The sequence below is a fragment of the Gossypium raimondii genome, chromosome 6 (assembly GCF_025698545.1).
Source record: "Gossypium raimondii isolate GPD5lz chromosome 6, ASM2569854v1, whole genome shotgun sequence".
NCBI classification, from domain to species: domain Eukaryota; kingdom Viridiplantae; phylum Streptophyta; class Magnoliopsida; order Malvales; family Malvaceae; genus Gossypium; species Gossypium raimondii.
Window position 1 is genome coordinate 43,597,751 of NC_068570.1, and position 12,454 is coordinate 43,610,204.

The 12,454-nt window shown below is 34.2% G+C and overlaps 1 non-coding gene across 1 annotated transcript; it reads right to left on the reverse strand.

The window, feature by feature from the left end:
• Positions 1 to 3,513: 3,513 nt before the first annotated feature.
• Positions 3,514 to 3,620, reverse strand: LOC128042094 (small nucleolar RNA R71). Its single transcript, XR_008197302.1, has one exon. It is a non-coding gene; the product is annotated as a small nucleolar RNA R71 (small nucleolar RNA).
• Between the last annotated feature and the right edge of the window lie 8,834 nt (positions 3,621 to 12,454).

The window sequence follows — 12,454 nt, forward strand, 5'->3', positions numbered from 1 at the left end:
ACGAAGTTAGTCTTTCACAATGTGAATCTTGCTTGGAAGGAAAAATGACTAAGAGGTCTTTTAATACGAAAGGTACAAGGGCCAACCAAACTTTAGAACTTGTGCACACTGATGTATGTGGTCCCATGAGCATAAGTGCCCGAGGAAGTTACGATTATTACGTGAATTTTATTGATGACTATTCTTGATACGAATATGTGTATCTAATGCATCACAAAAGCGAAACCTTGATAAATTTTGAGAGTTTCGTGTGGCAGTGGAAAAGAAATTAGATTTATCCATAAAGAATCTTCGGTCTGACCGAGGTGGGGAATATTTGCTCGATAAATTCTTAGGATACCTCATAGAGAATGTGGTTTTATCCTAATTGACTGCATCGAGCACTCTATATTAGAATGGCGTAGCTGAGAGAAGGAATAGAACCTTGCTTGACATGGTTCGTTTAGTTTTAAGTTATTCTCAACTTCCCACTTCTTTCTGGGATATATGATACAAACAACCTACTATATTCTGAATGATATGCCAACCAAGTCTTCTTGTAAGACACTTTAAAAAATGTGGCATAGAAAGAAACCCACTTTAAATCACTTTAGAATATGGGGTTGTCTAGTGATAACTCTTGAAAAGAGTTATATTTCAAACCTCTAAGCTTGATTAGATGCCTGTTACTGCACCTTATACCACTGCACCCATATCGGAGCAAGATTGTGAGCTGACTCAACTGATTGATGATCTCACAAAATCAGATGATGATGATGATGAGGAGCCAATGAATCTGCTCAAACAAAAGCAACTCTACAAGCATGCTGCCAAGAAATCCACCCGATCCAACTAAAGTAACATAAATCTTTTCCAAGCTATTGTTTTTATTTTCCATTTTCATCTATTTTTTTATTTTTATATGTATTTTTCATGGATTCATAATTGTTTTCATTGCATTTTCTACATATCTAGTTGTTTTTGCATAAGTGAACCTCAAGTTTGGGGGTGTGTTGCACATATTGCTTGCATGAGATATTTTGTTTGAACATTAGATCATTTTGTCACTTATTTTGCCATGACATACAAATGTTAAATGACTGTTAGACCATGACAAGTATATTGTTATCAATGATGTTTGATGAGGATAGTAACTCTTCAAACTGTGAAAATTGTGATAGTTGATTAGACATGTTTAGCTCAGGATAGTCGTGTGAAAATTGATGCCTAAAAATAGAATGACCTAAGTATAATTGTAATTAGTCTATAGTAGGTTTCTTTTAATACACTTAGAATTCTTGAAACTAAGATCAGTAAATTAGCTTTGTGTAATAATAAATACCATGACAATTGAGGGTAAATGAATAAATAAAATAAAATTTTAAAAAACACTATACAACACTCCAATGTTTGAAATTGTTGAGTAGGCCAGTAATAGTCTATTTGCTCCATTGTATTATTAATTAGAAAAGCAAGATCAAATAAGAGTGAATAAAAAAAAAGTTTGGGGGCACTCTACTATAGTAGTAGGCTGAGTAGCTAAAGGGGTAGTTGTTTGCTCTATCCATCCTTTTAGTGAAAAGCCTTAGCTTCATGAGTGAATTACATTTAAATAGTGACATGATGTAATACCTGGCAATCTAGTGTATGCTCCATTGAGATTGTCAAGTAAAAAAATCATGTGACAAGATGAATTCTCTAGAGAAATTCTTATATAATTCAATGACAGAATAAGTATGAGAAGAAAAAACTGAGTTTAGTAGAAAGCTAAACTAAGTACATTAGGAGGTGCTTACTACAGTCAGAATTGCATGAATATTTAGGAACTTGTATTTTTGGGTAACATTGCATAATAACGCTTGGGTTGTGCATTAAATGTCATTTCATGTTACTTTTACTGTTGGGAAGAAGAAAATTGGTTGTTGTATGCAGCAGGAGCAGGAAGGATGAAGAAAAAGAGAAAAATGAGGAAAAAAATGAAGGAAGTGAAATATTTCCACGGCAAAAGGTTGGATGGATTGCCAACACAAATGCCATGGAAATTCTAGGAAAATGTTGATGCAAGACTCTATCCTCATCATTATCAGTTAACTGGACGTGTACTAGATAAATCCACTTGAAAAAGAGGGAGAAAAGTGTATGCTAAGAGAAGGGGACCTACCTTATAAAAGAGAACAAAGAAAAGAAAGAGGGGAAAAGGATCTTGGAGGGGGATTTTGAGAGCATTTTTCTTTCGAGAAAAACTCGTGAAAACTTTTAGAGTAAAGAGAGAGGGTAGCAGCTTAAGAAGAGAGTAGAGACGCAATGAAAGGGACAAGCAATGAGCCTTGGGTCCTGCACGATTCAACAGTGTCGAATTGAAAGTTGGAGTGGCGAAAGCTTCTTACACTTCTACTTTTATTCTGCTAATTAATTTCTGTGATTTCTAAACTGATGATGTTGAATGTTATTTTGATTTAGAATGAGTGGTTTAATTCTAGCTCTTGAAAGAAGCAGAATGCAATAATTATACTCTGAATAATAATTTGGTCAAGATTTTGCCATGACATTATTATCTTATTAAGTTATAATATAAGTAATTCCAACCTTCCCATTCAATAATTTTAATCCACTCAATTTTGTCTCAAAGAATTGCCATAGCATTTTTTTCATTACTTGATTTTATACTTCATACATTAATACTTCACTTCCAATCATTATTCTATTTACTTTGCCATAAGCTTTAATTAGTATAGTTTATAGTAATAACTCAACCATATTTTTACCTATTCTGATCCCTATGGAGATGATCTCACTTATCACTTTATTACTTGATTCGACGTGTATACTTCCACATTCGCATTACATATTCACACCCGACAATTTTTTGGCGCCGTTGTCAGGGATCGACAAATTGGTGAATTTTGGTTTGTTATATCGATTTAATTTTGTTAGTTTGATCTTACTTATTTGCTTTTGATTATTTTTCAGGTTTGTTGCTAGTTTATGAGTAGAGGTATTCTCGAGAACGAAAATTATTATTTTGATCCTGAAATTGAGAGAACCTTGAGAAGAAGGAGAAAAGAATTGTGAGAAATGGCAAGGATTGGAAATGATCCAGGTAGAGAAGATCTATTACATTTGAATGGTAGGGATGTTGATATTCCTTGTGTGATAGATGATAGAGACAAACCCATTAGAGAACATGAAGTTCCAATCTTGGATGATTTGAATCCAAGGATTGTCAAGCCAGATATTCAAGCTCAACATTTTGAGTTGAAACCAGTGATGTTTCAAATGCTACAAATAGTAGGAAAGTTTAGCGGATTACCTACTGAAGATCCATGGTTGCATTTAAGAATCTTTTTGGAGGTCTTTGATTCATTCATGAAGTAGGGTGTTCCTGAAGATTCCCGGAGACTCAAGCTATTTCCTTTCTCATTGGAAGATCGTGCCAGAGCATGGTTGAATGCTTTGCCGTTAGGAATGGTGGCATCTTGGAATGAATTTTTCAAAAGGTTTTTGTTGTTATACAACCCTCCAAACATGAATGCCAAATTGAGGAATGATATTACATCTTTTTGACAATCTGAAGATGAGACATTGTATAAAGCTTAGGAGCGATTCAAGGAATTGATTAGAAAATGTCTGATGCATGGTTTCCAACATTGGATGTAAGTGGAAATGTTTTATAATAGGCTGAATGCACATATACGAATGATAGTTGATGTATCTGCTAATGAGACTTTGCTAGATAAATAGTATAATGAGGCATAGGAGATTCTGGAAAAGATAGCTAACAATGATTATCAATATCCAACTAAAAGAGTGGATACTGGTAGAAGAGTTGTTAGAGCTATGGAGCTTGATACAATCACTTCATTAATAGCTCAGGTATCATCCCTAACTAATATGATTAAAACATTGAAGAGACTAGCTATAGTGTAGGAAATGAAAGTAGGAGAATTAACATGTGTTTATTGTGGGGAAGGTCATGTTTTTGATGAACTCCCATCGAACCGAGCTTTAGTATGTTACTTAGGAGATTTCAATCGAAACAATAACCCATATTCCCATACATACAATCTAGGATGAAGACAACATCCTAATTTCAGTTGGAGTAATTAAGGAGTGGGAAATTCCAGTAAAGTTGTTCGATAGAATGCCACAAGTGCACCACCTGGATACAATCAACCTATGCCATGGAAAAATGTTCATGAAATTTCATCATCTTTATCTATGGAAGCTCTATTGAAGGAATACATGGTCAAGAATGATGCTGTAATACAGAGTCAAGCTGCATCTTTCAGGGCTCTAGAAAACCAAGTGGGGCAAATTATCAGTGCATTAAACTAATGACCACAAGGAGCATTGCCGAGTGATACTAAAAATTCAAGATCTCAAACAAAGGAACATTTCAAAGCCATTACACTCAAAAGTGGTACTCAGCTACTTGGAGTTGTTAACGATGCCGCTGTTGAAGAAGATAGCTCAAATTTCACACATAAGGCTAATTCAGAACCAGTAGTGGAACAATCTACAATCGAGAAGACCAAAAAAAAATGTTGAGGCAGTATCAACTCGTGTTGCCAATAAGAATGCCATGGAAAAACAACCTCAACAAGTTGAAAGAAGGTTATTGCCACCTTTTCCTTAGTGATTTCAGAAATCGAAGCAAGATTTTCAATTAAAAAATTCTTGGTTGTCCTGAAACAACTTCATATCAACATATCACTCGTGGAAGCATTAAAGCAAATGCCCAATTACGTAAAGTTTATGAATGACTTATTGTCAAAGAAGCTCAAACTAAGGAAGTTTGAAACTATTTCTCTCACTGAAGGTGCACAACAATGTTGATGAACAAATTGCCATCATAATTGAATGACCCAGGGAGTTTTACTATTCCTTTCTCAATTGGAAATCATTATATAGGGAATGCATTATGTGATTTAAGTGAAAGCATAAATTTAATGCATATGTCTGTTTTTAGGAAATTGGGAATTAGGAAGGTGAGACCTACAACTATCATGCTGTATCTAGCTGGTCGTTCTTATGCACATCTAGAAGGTAAAATTGAAGATGTGTTGGTAAGAGTTGACCAATTTATTTTTCGGTAGATTTTATTATTCTGGAATGTGATACTGATAAAGAGGTACCAATTATTCTTGGAAGGCATTTTCTAGTCATTAGTAGGACATTAATTGATGTACAGAAAGTTGAATTAACAATGAGAGTTAATGACCAGCAGATAACCTTTAATGTTTTTGATGATATCAAGTGTGCAGATAAAGATGAAGATTTTCACACCATTAGGATTATTGACACAGTAGTGCAGGAAGAATTGACATAATTTTGTTACAACAATTTTGGTAATGAAGCAGACTCAGTTGAGTTGAATTAAGAGGAATTGATTGAAGAACGTAGTGAACTAATGGAGGCTAAGCAACTTAAAAACGGAGCAAGAGGATTTTTGAATCTTTAAATTTATCAGAGGGTTTTTTTACACCTCCTCAACCTTCTATAGAGGACCCTCCTACTTTGGAGTTAGAGTCTTTGTCATTACATTTAAAGTACGACTTCTTGGGAGACAACAACACAATGCCAGTAGTTATCTCCATAGAATTATCATCTGATCAAGAGACTCAATTATTAGAAGTTTTGAAGAGATCTAAGAAGGCTCTGGAGTGGAAAATCATTGATATCAACGGAATTAGTCTGGCCATCTGTATACATAAGATTTTACTGAAGGATTTCCATGGCAATTCTATTGAACAACAGAGAAGACTGAATCGCATTATGAAAGAAGTCGTTAGAAAGGAGATTATCAAATGACATGATGTTGGAATAATCTTTCCTATTTTTGATAGTTTACGGGTGTTACTATGGTTAGCAATGATAACAACGAACTCATTCCAACTCGAATTGTCATAAGATGGAGAGTTTACATGGGCTATTGAAAGTTCAGAAAAGCAACCAAGAAAAACCATTTTACTTTGCCATTCATTGATCAAATGTTAGATAAATTAGCAGGAAAAGCCTTTAATGGATTTTTGGATGGTTATTCGGGGTATAACTAGATTGTCATAGCTCCTACTGACTAAGAAAAGACTACGTTCATATGTCCTTATGGAACCTTCGCATTCAAACGAATGCCCTTTGGATTGTGCAATGCCCTTGCAACATTTCAACGTTGCATGATGGCAATATTTTCAGACATAGTGGAGAAATTTTTGGAAGTTTTTATGGATGACTTCCGAGAGTCTGGTGATACTTTTGAAGGTTGTTTAAAAAAACCTGGAGCTAGTTCTTTGCCGGTGCGAAGAGACTAACCTTGTTCTAAATTGGGAAAATTGTCATTTCATGGTCTGTGAAGGCATTGTTTTGGGACATAAAATTTCACAGTAAGGGATTGCGATAGACAAAGCGATGATTAAGGTTATTGATAAATTTCCACCACTCACTATCGTTAAAGGTATTAGAAGTTTACTTGGCCATGCAAGATTTTATTGATAATTTATTAAGGATTTTTTGAAGATATCCAAACCCCTGTGTGCATTGTTAAAACATAATAAAGCTTTCATGTTTGATGAGCCTTGTGTGCAAGCATTTGGGGAATTGAAAAAGCAACTGGTAAAAGCACCGATTCTCATAGCACTGGACTGGACATTACCTTTTGAACTTATGTGTGATGCTAGTGATTTCGCTGTAGGAGTAGTGCTTGGGCAAATGAAGGATAAAGTGTTTCATGCAATCTACTATGCAAGTTAGATGCTGATAGATACGCAGTTGAACTACGCCACTACTGAGAAGGAACTATTAGTTGTGCTATTTGCATTTTACAAATTCAGATCCTATTTAGTTGACACCAAAGTTACAGTTTATACGGATCATTCTACGATTCAGTATTTGGTGACCAAGAAAGACGCAAAGCTAAGATTAATTTAGTGGATATTGCTACTACAGGAATTTAATCTAGAAATTTAAGAGAGGAAAGGCATAGAGAATGAAATGGCTGATCACTTGTCGAGACTTGAAGTAGGAAATGAAGATGACAATATTCAACTTATTAAGGAGGATTTTCTAGATGAGCAACTACTGGTTGCCACAACATTAACTTGGTATGCTGATATTGTCAATTTCTTAGTAAGTGGATTGCTGCCATCTGAGCTCAATAGTCAAAGACGTAGAAAATTTCTCCATGATGCCAAGTAATATTATCGAGATGAGTCGTTTTTATTTAAACATTTTACAAATCAAATAATTCAGATGTGTGTTCCAAATGGAGAGATTTAGAGTATTTTACACCACTATCATTTAGCACTATATGGAGGACACTTTAGGGGAATGCGAACTGCTGCAAAACTTCTTCAGTCTGGCTTTTATTGGCCAAGCATGTTTAAAGATGCACATGAATTTTTCCAAGCTTGCGGTCGTTGTCAACGAACTAGGAACTTATCTAAGAGGTATGAAATGCCATTGAAGCATATTCTAGAAGTAAAACTATTTGATGTGCGGGGAATTGACTTTATGGGTCCATTTCCACCCTCTTGGGGCAATATATACATACTTGTGGCCATAGATTACATCTCCAAGTGGGTTGAAGCTATTGCTCTCCCTACGAATGATGCTGTACTAAAGTTCCTGCATAATAATATTATCACCAGGTTTGGTACTCCTTGTGCTTTGATTAATGATGAAGGTTGTCATTTTGATTGCAAATTAGTTGCTACTACCTTGAATAGATATGGGGTTACACATAAAATTTCCATGGCATATCACCCCTAAACAAATTGATAAGCTGAGGTCTCGAATAGAGAAATTAAGCAGATTTTGAAGAAAGTGGTCAGTCCCACCCACAACGATTGGTCATCCAGATTTGATGAAGCTTTGTGGGCATATCGTATAGCCTTCAAGACACCATTGGGAATGTCGCCTTTCAAGCTCATCTACGAGAAGCCTTGCCATTTGCCTGTTGAACTTGAACATAAGGCATTTTGGGCAATTAAGAAATTGAACATAGATTGAATTAATGCTGGAAATAATCGACTACTGAAGCTGAATGAAATGGAGGAGTTCAGAGCTCAAGCTAATGAGAATGCAGAATTTGCACAAAAAAGACAAAGCAATGACATGATAAGAAAATTTTGCCACGACAATTTGAAACTAGACAACAAGTGTTGTTGTTCAATTCCAAGCTGAAATTGTTTCCTGGCAAATTGAAGTCTCGTTAGTCTGGCCTATTCGAGATAGTGCAAGTTTGCCCTCATAGAGCTGTGGAAGTCAAATATGGAAAGACTGGCTTTATTTTCAAAGTCAATGGCCAACATTTGAAACATTATTGGGGAGTTGCCATACTTCATGGTAAACATTCCTTTGCTCTTCGAACTACATAGTATTTTCTTTTACCTGGTTTTATGTAATTCATTTGCTTTTGATTTCTTTCTTTTATCAGATTAATTAATTTTTATTTCTTTCTTTTGTTGTAGGTAGATTTTAGCCCAGGCTTTTTAATACTTAGCACAGTTAGCATACTTGTGAATTTTTATATTATTTTTTCTTTTCCAGCCTAATTCTAACTTTACCGTGTAAGGCCATAATTTTAGGCTAATTTTATCCTCCATGTCACTGCTGTATTCTATCTCATTTTTACCCTGGTCGATTCATTTTTTTCTCCAAGTTATTTTTAGTTTCTTGTTTTTCACCATTTTCAATTTTTCCTCCACAACTGTAAAGAGCTTAAATTTTTCTTTTTATAGTTACTATTTCATCTCTAATGGCTCGATGTATGCTATCTCCATCAACCTCTATGCCTCCAAGAACATTTTTTAGCAAAGCCACTAAAAAAGGTACAATATGAACATATCAAAACAAACCTTTTGTATGGAAAAGGACTTTCTTTTTCAAGATACAGCCTTTATGGGATACACTGAAGCAATTTCTTCCGTGGTAGAGAAACATTGATGGCAACTCTTTTGCTTTCATCCTGATGATGTTCTCAAGAAAGTTGTAAAGGAATTTTATGCCCATTTAACCTCTCAAGATAATGCTTTCATTTATGCACGCAATGCTTCAGTGTTATTCGATGAATACTCTATCAAAGCACAATATGGTTTACCTGAAAGCCCTAATGAACATTCTCAATTTTTCAAGACAATAACAACAGAAGGACTCAATCAAGTTCTTGAGGATTTATGCATGGAAGGGACTTGTAACAGCCCGTTTTTAGAGGAATCGAAATAGTGATTTCGTGACCACAAATCCAAAGTACAAATATTTATTTATTTATTATTATTTTAATTTTTACACCATGATAGCATTACCGTATAAAAATTTCGCTAAGAAATTTTACCGTTTGCATGCTTAATTAGATGAAAATGACTAAATCGCATAAAATGCAAAAGTTGAGTCTAGTAGCTAAATGTATTAAATGACTATAGAACTTTAAAGTATGAGTCTTTATGTTGCAATTAAACCATATAAATTGCTATTGGACTTTTATGGTCATCAAAATGATATTATAAATGTTAATTAATAAGGCTAACATTGTAATTAGATAATTAAAAGATAATAAAATATAGAGAACAAAAGAAAAAGCTTTAGTGTTCATCCTTTCCAACCCAATGTTGAAGGAAGAGAAGCCATGAAAGCTTGAAAATTTTGACCATCATTCTTTTGCTTGCATGTAAGTAAATTTTGTCCTATTATTATTGATTTCTATGTTTTCGGGATCGTTGTAGCTTAATCTAACTAGACTGGGGACTAATTTTTGAAACTACTAAAATATTAGAGTTTTTCCATGAATGAATATGTATGTGTTTTGATTTTATGGAATAAAATGATTAATTATTGTTAGATAAACAACTTTTGTTAAGTGATTTTTTATGAAATTGTTAAATAAGGATTTAACTGCAAAATAGAAAATTATACAATGTGAAATTTGTGAAATAAATGAAATATAAGGCTTGCTAGGGAAATAATTGATATTTGGCTATGATGGGTTATGGTTGGATTGCATGAATTTTCATTTTTATGAGCTAGGGATTAAATTGAAGAGAAATCAAAAGTTTAGGGTCAAAAGTGTAATTTTGCAAACATGTGAATTTGGATTGAATTGAATCGAATAGTTAATAAATTGGTTAAATTTATTTATTTAGATCAAGATAAATCTCAACGAGATCTAAATCGAAGAAAGGCGAAAATCACGGATTAACCAAGCATAGTCCTACGCGATAGTTGTCGATGTAAGTTCATAGTAATTAAATTATGTCATTTGATTTACTTATGTATTTTCATTTTATAATCAAGTAGTTAATTATTACATAATTATACCCTTGATAGCACTTGCGTGCCCCTGTTGTACTTCGGTACTCTTGATAACACTTTTTTTCCGTGGTTACATTTCGGTAACATTATTTAAATAAAATTAAATTTCATGCATTTAATGTTAAGTTAATTAAATTGCTATGTACTTACTAAGCTTTACAATCTTATACGTGTTTGTTTGTTATTTCGTAGATTACTTTTGTTGCCTGGGGACGGATCGAAACTTTGGCTCACACCATCCATCATCGTTAGTAGCTTTTGAATTTTTTTGGGATTGTGGCATGCATATATGGCAATAAGTGTATATGTATATGTATCTAGTTCATTTTTGTATAAAAATGAATTACTAAGTTGTGTGTTTGGACTCTTTGATTTCTAGGTTGTATATATGTATCTTTTGACTTGATAAATTGGTATGGATGAAATCACTTATGAATGTTTTATGTTGATGAATTTAAGTTGTTATGCTAGCATTTGTATTTGGATAGGTGTTTGAATAAATAACTATTAAAGACTAGTTTGAAAATGCATGTTATAATGGTTATGTTATATGTTTTAAATGTGGATTTGGTATATTTGCTTTCAATGGCATATAAGTCTATTGGTGCTAGTAATGGAATGATACAAATGGTACCATTTTGGTGTTTGGTTGTTAGGTAATTTAAATTGCATATGTTGAAGTAAATATAGTTTAGAAGTTGGTGAATATTATTTCACCAAATTGAGTACATGGATACATGTTTATATGTTGACATTTGAGGTGCCTATGGGCATGTTGTTTGTATGTTAATATACCATATGTATTTAGCTTTATTTTCATGATTTTGGTGCCTTGTTATAGCTTGTTTATATGTGAAAATTTGGGTGTAGGTACATGCCAAAATGGGTGAGAACAATTGCTTGTAAAATAGCCTATTTTCGTCCACACGGGCAAAGGCACATGCGTGTGTCTCAATTGTGTGTGACACACGGCCAAGCGACACGGCCGTCTGTCCCTTGTAGTTTTCAAAGGGTTCAAGTCAGGCTGTTACACGGCCTAGCACACGGCCTGGCACACGGGTACGTGAGGTTACTTCGAAAGGTACACGGCTAGGCAGATGGGCGTGTGGCTTGGCCGTGTGACCCAAGTTAGTGAGTTACACGTGCACGAGCACGGGCTGGGACACGACCGTGTGTCCCTATTTTTAATGCCCACACGACCTGAGATACGGGCGTGTCTCTTGGCCGTGTGACCCCTACAGTGTAAAATTTTTTCACTATTTTCAGAATAATTCTCTGAGTTTCTAATTTAGTCCTAACTTGTTTCTAATGTGTTTTTAGGGCCTTGGAGGCTCATATAAAGAATGATATGTATGAATTGGATTTATTTTAACATGATTATTGATATGATTTTTATTCATTTGAAATTATGTTTATTTGATTTGAAAACATCGGCAATGCTCTATAACCCTGCTTTGGCGACGGATATGGGTTAGGCGTGTTATAGGACCAAATAGACGGTTTCTTGGAATGACTGCTACACCATCGACCATGTTTCTTTGAAGCCTCATTATTTGCATGAGATATTTTGTTTGAACATTAGATTATTTTGTCACTTATTTTTCCATGCATACAAATGTTAAATGACTATTAGACCATGAGAAGTATATTGTTATCTATGATGTTCGATGAGGATAATAACTCTTCAAACTGTAAAAATTGTGATAGTTGATTAGACATGTTTAGCTTAGGATAGTCTTGTGAAAATTGATGCCTAAAAATAGAATGACCTAAGTATAATTGCAAATAGTCTATAGTAGGTTTCTTTTAATACACTTAGAATTCTTGAAACTAAGATTAGTAGATTAGCTTTGTATAATAATAAATACCACGGCAAACCTAAGGGTAAATGAATAAATAAAATAAAATTTAAAAAGACATTATACAACACTCTAATGTTTTAAATTGTTGAGTAGGCCAGTAATAGTCTATTTGCTCCATTGTATTATTGATCAGAAAACCAAGATCAAATAAGAGTGAGTAAAAAAAAAGTTTGGGTGCACTCCACTAAAGTAGTAGGCTGAGTAGCTAAGGGGGTAGTTGTTTGATCCATCCGTCTTTTTAGTCAAAAGCCTTAGCTTCATGAGTGAATTACATTCAAATAGTGGCGTGATGTAATACCTAGCAATCTAGT